Genomic DNA, 5508 nt, shown 5'->3' with positions numbered 1-5508 from the left:
GATTTTTATGTCTGTGTTCATGAAAGAAATTGACATAAACATTTCCTTCTTGAATTGCATTTGTCAGGTTTTGGTATAAATATTATGCTGGCTTTAAAAAGTGAGTTGAGAAGTGTTTCCTGTTTTTCTATTTGCTGGTAGAGTTCATATAAGATTGATTTTATATCTTAGCATGTGGAGGAATTCACTGGTAAAACTCTCTGATCTAGAGATTGTTTTGTGGTTAGGTTTTTGATTACAGCTACTATTTATTTGGGCTTCCCTGGTGGCTCAGAGGTTAAAGCATCTGCCTGCAATGCAGGAGACCTGGGTTCAATCCCTGGCTTGGGAAGATCCTCTGGAGAAGGAAATAGCACCCCACTCCAGTATCCTTGCCTGGAGAATCCCAGGTGGAGCCTGGTGGGCTACTGCAGTCCATGGGGTCACAAAGAGTCGGACACGACTGAGCGACTTCACTTTCACTATTTATTTTCTAGTATGCGTGTGCATGCTAAGTCGCTTCAGTCATGTCCAGTTCTTTGTGACCCTGTGAACTATAGCCTGTCAGTCTCCTCTGTTCCTGGGATTCTCCAGGCAAGAATACTCAAGTGGGTAACCATTTTCTCCTCCAGGAGATCTACCTGACCCAGGGACTGAACCGAATCTCTTACATCTCCTGCATTGGAAGGTGGGTTCTTTATTGCTAGTGCCCCCTGGGAAGCCCTATTTTCTAGGATAGCATTATTCTATTTTTCAATTTCTTCCCATGTTATTTTTTGCATTGTACTTATCTAGGAATTTATTTTATAAGTGTTTTAAAATTTATCAGCAACCAGTTGTTTTTGATAACTTCTAATTTTCCTTTTAATGTCCAGAGTGCCTGTGGTAATGTCTCTTTTTGTATCCCTAAATATTGGTCATTTGTACCTTACCTTTCTTTTCATGGTTTCTCTTGATAGGAGTTCATAATTTTATTTTAATAATCAAATATTGTCTTTGTTGATTTTCTATACTGTGTACATGTTCTACTTCATTTATTTTTACTGTTTATACTTTTTTCCTTTTACTTCCATTTGAATTTAATTTGTTGTTATTTTTCTAATTCCCTGAGATAGATATTTCCAGCATCCTAGTTTTGGTTTACATTTCTCTAATAATTAGTGATGTTGAGCATCTTTTCATATGCTTGTTGGCCATCTGTATGTCTTCTTTGGAGAAATGTCTATTTAAGTCTTCTGCCCATTTTTTGATTGTTGTTGTTGCTTTTGATATTAAGCTGTATGAGCTGTTTGTATATTTTAGAAACTAATCCCTTGTCAGTAGTGTCTTTTCTTCCACGCTTTTTGGTTTGTTTAAGATTTACACCTTTATCTTTAAAGGTCATTTTTTTCTGGACATATAATTTTACATTGAATTAAAAGACCTTTCAGCAGTTATCCTATTATTTTCTGGCTTCCATCATTTCAGTTCAAACTTAGCTGTTAATTTGGTAGCTCCTTGAAAGCTAATGTGTTTTGTTCTTTTGGCTGATTTTTAAGACCTTTCACTTTATCATGAGTTTTGCTCAGGAATTTTGGTAAAAATGTTTTTCTTTTTGTGTAGTTTCTTAGAGCTTTATGAATGTGCAGATTGATATTTTTTACAAATCTTAGTACTGTCTCACACATATTCCTTCAAATGTTGTTTCAGTTTGATTCTTTCACCCTTCCATCTTGGATCTCCAGTGATATGAATGTTAGATTTTTCTTCATGTCTCTGATATTTTTTTGCGTCATTTTTCTTCCTGTTTTTGAGCCTGAATATTTTATAATAACCTATTTTTCGATCATGAATTTCTCTTATATTTTCTGAAACAATGATTGCCTTGTAAGGTCAATTATTTTACTTTTCAGTTCTGCAATTTATTGGTTGTTTTTGTAGATTTTTATTTCTCAAGTGAAGTTCTTTATCTTATCTATTTTGTTAAAATCATTTATACAAACTTTAAAATTTGTGTAGAATATCAGGGTCTCATTTGTGGATCTGTTTCTTTTTGTGTTTTTATCTTATATTGGAGTGTAGTTGATTTTCAATGTTGCATTAGTTTCAAGTGTACAGCAAAATGACTCAGTTCTACCTGTACATATACCTATTCTTTTTCAGATTCCTTTCTGTGGGTCTCTTTCTATTGTCTGCTTGTCACCTGGTCCTGTTTCTTTGTATGCGTAATAAATTTTTAATGGAATGATGGCATTGTATCTATACCTACATCTGTATCTATAAAGCGAGGGGGCTTTGGATGATGGTCTCTTCTCTCAGAGGTGATTTGACCTACACTCCATCATGTGGTAGAGTAGGGGCAGAACCCTTAATCTAATCAGAGATTAAAATAAGCCTAGGCTACATTTTTGACCCTTTTAAGCCTAGATCTCATGTTTGCCCATCTCAGAAGATAGAATTCAAAAGTTCCCAAGTGAAAGCGTAGGGTATTTAATGCAAGGCTGTCCTACTTGGCAGATCCTGAACTCTAATTTTTATTTCATCTATTTCATCTGTACTGTGAGACTGTGGACAGCTCCGCTGAGGTTTCCTGTAGACTTTTGCTCAGCTTCTTACCTACTTTTCCCTGTGTAATTTAAGAATTAGGAAATGCTATGAGAGGAAAACTTACGTGAATTTGTACTTATTTATTTATGCTTCACTTCTGCTGATGATCTCAGCTTCGCTGGCTGCCTTAGCAGGCCCAAAGTGCATTTTTTAATCTACTTAGTTCTATGAGAAAAGCTGCATTGTCTTCTTTGGCTCTTAGAATTTTCATTCTGCAAAAATTTTTAGCTTCTGTCTTCAGCCTCTTCCCTATTCCTTAAGACTCAGCAAATGCCCCAAGGGGAAAATGTGTGTGTAGAATATTGGGTTCACCTCAAAGAATTTCTCCTCTTTCTGAGATCTTGACCCTCAGTTCTGGATGCCCTAAAGGTTCTCCAATGCCAACAGATATATTTCAAAACTATTTTATATAGATTTTCTAGTTACTTTTAGAGGGAGTATTGGACTAAGAAAGCTATTCTATTTTTGTTGCACACAGGATGTCCACATTCATCTTTGATATATTGATATTTGTGAAAAGAAGTTTTTTAAAAAGATACTAAGTATATGAAGGTCTAATTAATCTATGTTTTTAGAAAGTTTATTAATTATAGTTTTTTTTTTAATACTCAATTCTTTTTTATAATTTATGCACTCTAATAAATGCTTGGTATCTCTACCTACCAAGATGGACAAATAGAAGTTGTTTGTGGCAGGGGACCTTTATTCAGGCAGTTGAAATTTTCATATTGAATATTGTTCTCTATCCATAAGTCAGATACTCAAGAGTCACACCTTCCACATTGGCAAGCGCTTTGCATGAAGCAGACCATCAGCAACTTTAATGATGACTGACAGCTCCAAGGACAGGAAGGAGGATGAAAGGACTGGTGCCCTTGCAGAGAGTACATCCATTTGGCAGTTACTTCAAGAATGTATTGTCATAGCTTAAAGTGGAAGATAGGCTTGCCACCAAATAAAGGGTTTTGTATTTTGTAATTTACCATGATTTTTCTTTTTTTTGTCTCAAGAAAATAACAAATAAATAACTTAAAGATGATCCTGTCTGTCTGAAGCATAGGTAACAGATGGGCTGTTCTTTTAAGATCTCTCTCAATTCAGTTTCTGTGTTATTATTAAAAAGAAAGTTAATATGATCCTATGGAAAATTAGTAGTATGGAAGATGAATATAATGAAATGCTTTTCTTGAAAATGTTCATTTCCATTTCTCTGCTCATGTCCTTTCCTGAATGTATTCTGTTTTCCTCTTTTTACTTTACTTTGGGAGCTGGTTCACATTTCACCCCCTTTAGGAAGTCATCCCTGGTTTCCACACTTGGTCTTACTATGGCTTTACTAATACTTTTCATGAATCAAGTACTGAATAAGTACTCTAATGGAATTATCACATTTAATAATTATCATGAAGAGAGAGGTCACCATTTTAGAAATATGGAGAATAAGTTTCAGAGAAGTTAAGACATTTGCTCAGTCATATCATTAGTGAATAATGTTGCATTTTTTAACCTCTATGTTTCCAGTTTTCACTGTTTGTTGGCTCTAAATCCAATATTTTTTATTGCTCACTGTAAATTTTTTATACAGTCTTTATATAGTTGATTACTTTTCACTTATTGCATTTAGTGAAAATGAAAAGTGAAAGTGAAAGTCGCTCAGTCGTGTCCAACTCTTTGTGACCCCATGAACTATACAGTCCATGGAATTCTCCAGGCCAGAATGCTAGAGTGAGTAGCCTTTCCCTTCTCCTGGGGATCTTCCCAACCCAGGGATCGAACCCAGGTCTCCCGCATTGCAGGCGGAGTCTTTACCAGCTGAGCCACAAGGGAAGTCCAAGAAGATTTTATAGAGGGAAGTGCTTGCTAGTGTCCCCTGGATTAACTGTTTGGAACATAAAGAACTGTCGTTGTGCTGGAAAGATCACAGTTTTGGTTCACATACTGACAGTGAGTGGACAGACCAAGTAGGCTGTAAGACAGGAAACACCGGAGATATGTAATTTTAAGACATGATTTCAACCTTTGGTATTTGAAAGGAAATTAAAATTGAGCAAGCCCTTGAAAACATGAGAAATACTTCTGGAGAACTGTGCAGTCTTTTAAGTTCATGAATTCCATCTGTTCTTTAGAATCTCTGTTTTCTCTCTTTTATCATCAAGCAGTAATAATTTTCCTTTTGGAGTCAATGAAAATAATGTTATAACATTACTTCTTAAGAATTATCATTTCTATAGTGGTGAGGATGGCAAAAATAAATTGAGATATAGATGTTGAAAGGTTTGCTAGACTCCCTCACTAAAAAGCAAATATTATTATACTCCAACCAAGTGTCTGATTCAAATTTGTGTTTTATCTGATTAATGAATTATCATAGTCCTATGTCTTGAGAGTTACTTTCAAAACAGTGGAAAATGCAGTGTCGTTTCCTGAGAGGAAAGTGAATTCTCCTGTATGCAATAATAGTATTTTTGTGAAGGATATTAGTTTATTGGTCTAAGACCCCTTTGTTTTTGAAGAAAAAGATATATATAAAATTAAAAATTAAAATATTATGTTTTGAATGCTGAATTAATACCCATAAAGAATTAAACTTAGGAAACACTTTATTCATTGTTAAACATTTCATAGTAAACATTTTTTTTTCAGAGAAAAAATTATTAAAACATGACATGTTTATCAGTTAAGTTAGTCTTCCTCCTTATCTTTTTTACCTCTTTGGAAATGTTTATTCTTTCACTCTGTCTCTATTTATTAAGCTTTCACTGAATTTCGATGCTGTCCTTATGACTTTGGCACATATACCCTTTATTCCATCCCAGTCATTGTTATTTTTAAATGCCAGTTGCTTGGAATACAACCAGTTCAATTATTCTTGTTAGAATTAATCTCTTCCATAACCATCCATGAAGTTCAATCTAGGCAACTGTAGATTCTGACTGGTTTTGG

At 34.6% G+C, this 5508-nt stretch overlaps 1 non-coding gene across 1 annotated transcript; it reads left to right on the top strand.

The window, feature by feature from the left end:
• Nucleotides 1-259: 259 nt before the first annotated feature.
• TRNAC-GCA (transfer RNA cysteine (anticodon GCA)) lies at nucleotides 260-331 on the top strand. Its single transcript has one exon. It is a non-coding gene; the product is annotated as a tRNA-Cys (tRNA).
• The last annotated feature ends 5177 nt before the right edge of the window (nucleotides 332-5508 follow it).

Source organism: Dama dama, chromosome 33 (assembly GCF_033118175.1).
Source record: "Dama dama isolate Ldn47 chromosome 33, ASM3311817v1, whole genome shotgun sequence".
NCBI classification, from domain to species: domain Eukaryota; kingdom Metazoa; phylum Chordata; class Mammalia; order Artiodactyla; family Cervidae; genus Dama; species Dama dama.
This window is presented reverse-complemented; position numbering and strand designations above follow the sequence as displayed.